The 9,696-nt window shown below is 50.7% G+C and overlaps 1 long non-coding RNA gene across 1 annotated transcript; it reads right to left on the bottom strand.

Annotated features, from left to right (window-relative positions):
• Positions 1-3,562: 3,562 nt before the first annotated feature.
• On the bottom strand, positions 3,563-9,317 carry LOC113603440 (uncharacterized). Its single transcript, XR_008290432.1, has 3 exons — positions 8,880-9,317; positions 6,284-6,618; positions 3,563-5,484 (listed from the first exon to the last, which is right to left on the bottom strand). It is a non-coding gene; the product is annotated as an uncharacterized LOC113603440 (long non-coding RNA).
• Positions 9,318-9,696: the final 379 nt, after the last annotated feature.

The raw sequence follows: 9,696 nt of genomic DNA, 5'->3' as shown, positions 1-9,696 counted from the left end.
CACACACACACACACACACACACAGTTTTTTAGCACTTAAGTGGATTTGTATTCATATTCAAACTCCACTTGGGTAAATTTCCTCATCCGTAAAATGGGTATAAAATGCTACCTCCTCATAGGGTTATTGTGAAAGCCAAACAAGATAATATATATAAAGGGGCACCTGTGTGGTTTAGTCGGTTAGGCATCTGACTTCGGCTCAGGTCATGATCTTGCAGCTTGTGGGTTCGAGCCCCGCGTCAGGTTCTCTGCTCTCAGGGTGGAGCCCGCTTCGGATCCTCTGTCTCCCTCTCTCTCGGCCCCTTACTCATGCACATGCTCTCTTCCTCTCTCTCTCAAAATTAAATAAATATTTTTTAAAAACATTAAAAACAATTTCTTAAAACAGATAATACGTGTAAAGTGCTCAGGACAGTGCCTGGCACTGAGCGAATATTCAGTAAGTGTTGGTTGTTGTTTTTGTACTTATTACAAATGCATCTCATACACATATGTGTTCCATAAAATATTTCTGAGACATACAGTGCTATAAGGAATCAGCTCGCAAAGGGGCAGTTATCAAAGGTGACAGTGGACTGATTCGTGTCGCCATCACCGGTGGTATTTGTGAGTGTAATCACATTAACGGCTTTCCCGTGTTCAGTCCCTGGGATGTGCTGGGCGCAGTGCTTCCGATGTGATTTCAGTGAATCTTTCCAAAGCAACCATCAGGGTAGGCTTGCGGTTTTTTGCTTTTTTGTTTTTGTTCCTTTCAGGAAATTGAAGCCATAAGCCTATCAGCTACAGGCTCCAGCTGTCTCTGTCTCAGCCATCGGGGGACCCCGCTCTCGATACAGCCTTTACCTCAACCCTGTCGGCAAAGCGCCGTCCTCCCCCCTCCCCCGACATGTTCTCCGAGCTGTTTGTTTTCGTGATCCCCACTTTATCTGAGAGCCCACACATAGCTACACAGCTTGGGGGCATCTCTCCTGGCTGCAAAATTTTTAGACGCAGCACACAGTGGAAACATTGGCAGGATCTTTTCCCCTATTTTCCAAAAGACAGCCCTGCACACTGTATATGTGTCCACATTTAGCCCTACGTGTCCCTGTGGGTGTCCAGGAGCCCAGGGCAAGTGGCATCTGGGTATTTATGTGCGTGTGTGTTTAGTGTGGGCCCAGTGCTCTTTATCAGTATTCAAAGATAACCGTTTCTGCCTCTGTGTGTGTGTGTGTGTGTGTGTGTGTGTGTGAGAGAGAGAGAGAGAGAGAGAGAGAGAGAGAGAGAGAGAGAGGTCATTGTGGGTCTGTGGGCTGGTCTGTCTCCCCCAGGCCGTGTCCAAAGGCCCATTCATCCCTGTGCGTGTGTGTTTGCAAGCCTGGGTATATGACCCTCTCTCCCAAGGGTGTCCGTAGATGCATGTCAACTATCCCTCTCTTCTGTTGTTGAGACTCTCTCCTAGGACACTCTGGCCGGTAGAGCTGGGAGAGGGAATGTTTAGTCTGGCGGGCAGGCAGGCTGCCGAGACTCCCCGTGGAGTACCCAGGCGGGCGAGCCGGACCCCAGGGCCGCTCCAAGTGCCCCAGATGGTGGGGAAGACGGGGCTGTCCACGGCGCAGGATGCCCCTGTTTGGCCAATGCTGGGCTCAGGACAGCTCTTCTGGCATGAATACAGAGCCGGCTCTTAGCCTACCCCAGTCCCACTGAGACAGGCTCCTTACTCTTATTTTCCTTTTCTTGGTTCTTTTCAGACCTCTGAAGGATAGATTTTTGTGCTGAATTGAAGCTGGGTTGGCACGGGCGTGTAGAAAGAGCGTGCAGTCTGGCGTCTGGCAGTCCTAAGACTGAATGCTGACTCTGCCATAAACTAATCACACAGTACCTAGACAGGGTCAGTCACTACACTTCTGAGCCTCGACTTCCTTACCTGTAAAACAGGTGTAAAAACGTGGCATTGCAGGCTTGTTCAGGAGCCCAGTGATGAGGTCTATGTGAAGTCCTTAGTAGATTCTCTATCACTTCTTGCCCCGCATGGTGTTGTGGAATTCTCTGGGTAACAGCTTTGTGACTGGACCAGCAGGGCAATGCCGTGAATCGCTAATAAAAGAGCTATTTATTTCTGATGACCTAGCCGAAGGGCAGAGAGAAAGGCTCTGCTTTGCAAATGGCTTCTGTTAGCTTGTGGTAACTTGGGTTTAAACCCCGATATTCAACTTTAGGGGGTGTTAGCGGGCAGGAGGGGCAGGATGGAATTTCTGCAGGAGGCACGCACCTGCCTTCCCAACAGGAGCCAGGTTTATGAGCCGGTAACCGGCCTCACTGGGGAACGTGCAGCTGTTAATGGGCCGCTAGGAGGGGTGGCTCGCTACATGCTGCATTGCCATATAGCACTCTGGTGCTGAGAGGCACTCCCCTAGCCATGGGGACTCCACACGAAACGAGACAGACGCAAGGCCTGCTCTCCGGCAACTTTCACTCGGGTGGATGAAGACACAAAATAAACACAGGAACCAAGGAAACCCATATTAGCTAACTTCCAGAACAGCACGTGCTGTGAAAAAGATGAAACGTGGTCGTTGTGATAAAGAGTGAGTGGTGAGATGCGGGGTGCCACTCAGATAAGGTGGTCCTAGGACAAGCCTCCCTGAGGAGACGGCTTTGGTTCAGACCTGAATGATAAAAAGACAGCAAAACAAAGATCTGGGGTGGGGATGAGGAGGAAGAGGAACTTCTAAAGCCCTCCTCGTCTTCAGAGTCCAAATCCAAGTCGGGACAGTGGCTGCGCAATCTGACTTGCTCCTCTATTACTCTCCTCTGGGTCATTCCACTCCAGCCATACTGGCACATATCCACCTCAGGACCTTTGTACTTGCTGTCTGTTCCACCCGGATCATTGTTCCATGGATATCCACGTGGCTAACTCACTCCCTCTTTCAAGACTTGATTAAAGATCACCTTCTCCATGGGCCCTGGATTCTCCTCACCTTGTGCTATTTTTTTCTGTTAGCCATCATCTTTTAACATACTCTGTAATTTACTTATTTATCATTTATTGTCTTTCTCTCCTTCTTCGATGATAAGACCCATAAGAGCAGGTATTATTGTTAGGTTTTATTCTTTGATGTAAACAAATATCTAGAACTGTGCCTGGGATATAGTAGTTGTTTAACAAATATTTGTTGGATGGATGGATGGATGGGCCCCTGGTGACTCAAGGCTCACCCTTATCATCAGGAGAAGCAGTGAGTACTGTCTGAGTGTCTACCATGGGCCTAGCCCCACGCTAAGCCGTGATGATGGGGAGCTCAAGATCTGACATGGAGATGGGACCGGACAAAGAAAAATCAGCTGAAAAACTTAGAGTTGGGTGGAGGAGAACCAGGCTCTGTGAGGAGATATGTGGTCTGAGGGCCATGAGAAATCTGAGAAGGGGAGAGTCAGGGGTGGGAGAGGGACAGAGACAAGTGGAGTGAGAAGGAGGAGGGCCTCTCTGGGACCCTGAGGGCTAGAGCTGAAGGGTTGGGGTGGCAGGAAAAAGACGGAAAGATCCAACACACACACACACGCGCGCGCGCGCGTGCACATGCCTGACCGTATTCTTATAATTCAGTCTCAGATGTCCATCCACAGAAGCACATCGATGTTCCCGCAGACCTGAGTTCCTATCCTGTCTCTGCTCCTTACTCAGTTACATAGCAGTTCTGTGCCCTGTCTCTGATCCTGGGCTAAATATTCCCTACTTCATGAGAATATCATGGGTCTAAAATGTGATAATCTAATTTATTACAGACATGGGCTCAAGTTCAAGTTCTGGTTCCAATTTTTACAAGCTGTGTGTCCTTAAGAAAGTGACTCAACCTCTCTGTTCCTCAGTTTCTTTAATTGTAAATGGGCATCACATCCACCTGATAATGTAGTTATGGAGGTGAAATAAGATAATAAATGGAAAGCGTGATATGTGTCATTTATGATATGAAAGGGCTCAGCGCATGGCCTGGCACATAGTAGGACCTCAAGTTCTAACAAGGTATTTGGAAAAGGCGAGGCTGGCTGAGGGGTATAGGAACCTCGGCGGTTCCAGTCTCAGCTCTGCCTGTGCCATCTTGTGCAAGTTCCTTCACCTGAGCCTCAGTGTCCTCATCTGCCCAAACGAGATCGTGGTAATCCCTAGCAACTATGGCTGTAGGGAGGCTTAAATGAGTTTATTCATGTGAAATGTTCTGCACGGGGCTGGCGCATGGCAAACACCCAATAAATGATGGCTACTTTAATCACCCCGGGAAGATCTCCTGTTGCTGACACTCTTGGAGCCGGTATGTTTCCCTCCCACTCTGCCCCCGGGGTTTGGCTCCCTGGATGCTCCCTGTCCTGGTCAGGAAGCGCCTTGCAGCCCAAGACAAGGGAGTTGGACTCATCGGGCAGGAGAGGAGCCAGTGGACATTATGTTCCTTCCCAGGAATGGGAAAGTGGGAATGTTCTTGGGCAAGGAGCAGCACTCTGGGGCAAGCACGCCCGGGAACATCTACTCCCCCTTCCCTGCTGTGCGGAGCCTCGCCGGCTGTGCCGGACCCCAAAGGGAGGGAGGCACGCTGCAGAGGTTGTTGGGTCCCTGGCACATCTGTGCACACACACAGAGTAGAGGGTCTGCACATTTACAAATCTCCCCACAGCCCTACACGCACATGGAGTGACACACAGCCGCGCTCACAGGCCTTCTCACATCCACACCCACATGGCCACTGCTCGTCTTTATTCATTTGTACACACATAACCACACATCCTGAAGTCCAGGCCCCCTATGCACGTACTCCTACATATATGGGGTATGTCTGCATTTCCATACTTAACGTACTCACACACACATCTACCTGCACGACCACACAGGTAGCGGCCCTCATGAACACACTGATGTAAATATGCATCTTGGAAACATGCACACACATCGCCAGGTACGCCAAACACCCTCACCTTTTAGCCTTCTGGCAGCATCCATCGCTTGACCCTCCAAATCAAACAGCGCGTGCCCAGTCCCCGCTACTCTGAGAAACCCCGTCTCCCCAGCACGCCCAGGTGTTCACCCCTTCCATCCGTGATGCTTCTGTCTTCCTGAGCTCACTCTCAGCACTGGAGACTCGAGCTCCCTCTCCTGTTGCCCATCGCCATTCCACCAGCCATCGACATGAGGTTCCCGGGGCCACCAGACCTTTGATGGAAATACAGGAGTAGGCAAAAACAGCTCGATGTTCCCAGAAAGAGGGTGGCTGTGTCCTGTCCCCCATAGAGTGCATCTCCTACTCCGTTTTGGGATTCTGTCTTCATTTCCCTTGTCACACTCCATTTCTGAGCCCTGCCCAGCTCCACGACCCAGCCTTCACCCATCCAGCCTCTGGGGCTTCCAGGGAGCAAAGCTCAAATGTCATTTCAGGTAGAACAGTTTAGCCTCCTCTTTGTTTCTCCTTCCCCTTCCAGGCCAGGGACCAGAGAGGCCATCAAGGCATTTTCCTAGAATAAGAATAATAAGAAGAATATTTATGTTAATAATAAATCTATGTTAGAACAACTCCCCCATGGTTAATTGTGGCTCTCTAAAAGAAGGGAGAAGTAGCTTCAGGTAGTGTTTAATATCAGTGGTATTTTGTTCTTATGTGCACACACATACACACACACATGCACACATGCACACACACACACACAGCCTGGGAGAATTAATTTCCTTTTTCCTGCTCTCTCCTTCTTCTCCCTCCCATCTTCAGGACAGTTGCTGGAAAGAAAGAGGCTAAACCCCCAAACAGATCCCAGAAAGGCAAGGTGGGCTACGGTGGGAAGGACAAATCCTGTTCGCAAAGGGGACAGGGCAGAGGCTGAGCTGATCTGTTTTGGATGGTTTGACCGTCATACCCGGCGCTTCTCTGCCTCTTGGCCTTTGCTCTCCGAGCCTCTCCTGTTTGGTCCCATCAATGATCCCGACTCTGCTGGTCCAAGTATCCCCTTTTCAAAGGCCCTTGCCCCTGTCAGTCCTGAAGGACTCTCTGCCATTCTGTACTCCTCATGGGCTGTCATGGGCACTTTGGATAAAATTTCCTCCACCCTCTGGTTTGTGGGGCAGCCCTGGGAGCCCCTGTCTGTCTCCCCAACTCTGTTGTGAGCTCCTGAGGAATAGGTCCCCTGTTCCCCCAACTCTGGGCCCCTTATACAGCCACACAGCCCGGTACAAAGAACACTCAATAAATGATATGCCTTTATCTTCTTTTCTCTGTGTCTGTACACGATGAGTATCTGCATCACCTATAGCTATACCCACCTGCATAGTAGGTGAGAGCAGGGAAGGCTGCCGGGCCCAGCCAAAAGCCCTTGACCTGGACACCAGGAAGCTTGATGGCTGGTTGTGCCTCCACCGCTTCCTGGCCTTTTGACACTGGACAGATCCCTTAGCTTCTCCAGATCTCTGTTTCCCACGCATGAGGTACAGGAATTGAATGCGGACAGTGCTTTTCAGACTGGATTCTAAGGAATCCCAGGGTTCCAGGAAAATGTGATGGTGAGAGCAAGGCAAGAACGCGAGGCGAGGCAGCTCCTCGCTCTGTTTCGTCGACTACGGTTCCACTCGAGATTGCAGCTAGACAACGTGTCCCGTGGCTAAAAAAGGAAAAAGAAAACTCTGTAAAACATGGGCCTAGATGCTGTGCGAGAGCCTTTCCAGCTCTGACAAGCCAGGATTTGTCATCTGTGTCACCTCATAAAATGCCCATGGAAGAGAAAGCAAAAGCAATTCTTCCGTTACGGATTTAGGGCTGTCTTTCCTTTTGTTTCTAGAGTCAGTGACCACCTTTCACCTCTCCAGCAAGACCAGGGTGCGTAGATAACCTCCCCTTGCCTCTGCTTCCTCTTCTAGCAAATGAGGACGCTTGAGCACTTAACTCTCGGGCTTTTAAGGAGACTTGTCTTCAGGGGGCGCCTGGGTGGCTCCGTCAGTTGAGCGTCCGACTCTTGGTTCCGGCTCAGGTTATGATCTTATGGCTTCGTGGGTTCGAGCCCCGTGTCAGGCTGGAGTCTGCTTTGGATTCTCCCTCTCTCTCTGCCCCTCCCCTGCTTGTGCTATCTCTGTCTCTCTTAAAATAAATAAATAAATAAATAAATAAATAAATAAATAAATAAATAAATAAATAACACTTTAAAAAAGAGAGAGAAAGAGACTTGTATTCAGTGAGTGATGAATGCAAATCCCCAGCGCAGAGCACGGCACCTGGAAAGTGTGCTCTGAGCGGTGGTTTTGGTGACCACCAGAGTCCCGGGAGCCTCTCTGGGCATCGTGCCCGGCTCGTGGCTGGGGTTTGCAACCCCCAGTGAAGAGTGCTCTGTGATTTGGAGCCAGTGTGCTGTGAGACATCTAATTAGCCATCATCTTCCCAGGAGACAGCTCAGTTGTGTAATTTTTATTTCCATATTTTATATACCCTCCCTCAGCAAAAGAGACCTGGGCCAATCTTTCACCAGCCTCATTGTTTGTTTGCATTCCAGCTGTGCCAGTTGCCCCCTTCCGTCTTTGCACAGTTCCCACCCACCGGGGAACACGCCTGCCGGCGGGCAGGGTAGGGGTACAAGCAAGAAGTTTTACGTGCTGCTTCAAAGACCCATCCCCAAGACCAGCACACTGAGAGGAGCTCTGTCGGTTGGACGTCCTGACTGGCTCCAGGGAGGGCCAGTGACTGCCTACCCCCGTTCGCCATATGTCTGTCTGGCAGGCGTGGAATGGTGTGAAGGACACTAGGTGTGGCAGCAAACAGGACCCATCTCTGTCTAGCAAAATCTAATGCCCCTCTCTGAGCCTTGGCTTCCTTATCAGTTAAATCAGGATCCTAATTCCTTGCATTAAGAGACGGTGGCAAGGCTCTGTCCTTCAACGCATATTGATGGGGCTCCCCCAGATGACATAAATGATGTTCGTGATGGAGCTTCACAGACTGAGAGTGCTGTCTAGAGGGGACTGATTCTCACAATTGCAGTCTGCCCTTGATTATTCAAGGAGGTTTTATCAAGTTTAGACGATCCAGACTCATTATTAGGAGATTATTAGGCTCTGGCGACCCCCTTCCCGCCTGTCGTTGCCTGTTTTGTGGTTTTCTTCTTGGTCCGTTCAAAGAGGCTGATTCCTTGGAGCAAGCCCAGTAGAGGGAGACTTATCTCCTGAAGTTATTATTGAGGGCAGTTTCTATCCCATCAGGATATACATTCAACCTCTCTCTTACTTGGAAAACTAAGTAAGAAACCACGGGTGCTGTGAAAGAAATAAAGGCTCAGGTCCCTGACTTCTACACAGTCCGTCTAACTGGAAGGGCCAAGATCCTGTAGCAAGCACCATTTTTATGAGCAAAGTACTTTATGAGAAAAGCACTTATGTGCTTCTCCTCCGAACCTTTTAAGTGGATATCATTAGTTCCATTTCACAGACGAGAAAACTGAGGCCCAGAGCGTTTGTCACTAGTCCAAAGCCACATAGCCGATAAGGGGTGCAGCCTGAAGAAGCTGAGTCCCTTTGACACCTTGCTGAGATTGTCTGCCCTGCGTCCATCACCCCCTCCAGACTCTGAGCTCCTCGGGGGCAGGAGCTATCTCTCTCCATCAGAGTGGCTGGCAGAGTACCCCTCTTCAGATGCTGGCCACTGAGAGCGCTCATTCTGGCGCCCAAACTCTTCCCAGTCTTTCCCCACTCACCTCCCCCCCTAGTCACATCCCACAAGGACTTCTGCCTTCCCGATCTGCCCCCCAGCAATTCAGGGGCCTCTGCTCAGCTGCCAGGGTGTTGAGGCAAGCGAAGGCTTGACTGGGGCCTGGGGCTCCTGGCCGAGCTTCCCAGACAGAGGGGGAGGTCCCTGGCATGCAGGACCCTGGGCCCTTACCTGCCAGCAGGGCCGGGGGCTGCTCAGCCAGCCAGGAGGCTGCGCCGCTCACAGCTGCCAGTGGAGACAGAGCCCAGGAGGCCTGGTCAGCGGTTGCCTGGGGGTTGAGAAATGCGCTGGCTCCGGTCTGGCTCCTTCATCTGAGAAACAGGGGAACCTGACCCAACAGCCCAGTGTTTGTTTCTGCAGCGTCTGGAGCAGTCATACAAATCAGGCCTGCCTGACAGAGCCTGGGCCCGGGGAAAAGCAGCCTGTTTCTTTACTCTCTCCTCCAGTCCGTGTTCAACAGGCCGCTGCTAGGAGAAGCCTTCTGAGCTTTTTTGTCAGGCCAGGACTGATGTACGGGCCTCATATCTACACGAGGCCCAGGCCCTGGGTGTCGTGGAGAAACTAGGCATGTCTGGCTTCTCCTTTTGTCTGCTGAGATGCATTGGGTGGAGCCCCTGCTCAGAAGACGGAAAGGCCCTGTTTTGGATTCCAGCTCTGCCACTTACCAGCTGTGTGGCCTTGGGCAAGTCACTTAACTTCTCTGAGCCTGCTTCTTTATTTGCCAGATGGGGATAATAACAGCAAACTTACAGGGTTGTTGTGAGGACAGACTCGCTGAAATAATATGTTTAAATTGTCTAGCATATGGCAGGTGCTTAATGAAGGTACATTCCTTTCTCCTTTCACACCATGCCAATGTTTCCTGACATATGTCTTGCCTCTCACCTGTGTCTACAACATGCAGAGAACCCAGAGCTCTGGCTTCTACACTTACCGCGGTCCAGCAAGTTTGCTATAAGGGCTTCCCTACAGCCTGGGCTGCTGACCT

Source organism: Acinonyx jubatus, chromosome D1 (genome assembly GCF_027475565.1).
Source record: "Acinonyx jubatus isolate Ajub_Pintada_27869175 chromosome D1, VMU_Ajub_asm_v1.0, whole genome shotgun sequence".
Lineage (NCBI taxonomy): Eukaryota > Metazoa > Chordata > Mammalia > Carnivora > Felidae > Acinonyx > Acinonyx jubatus.
The sequence above is the reverse complement of the archived record's forward strand: the minus strand, read 5'-3'. Positions and strand labels throughout refer to the sequence as shown.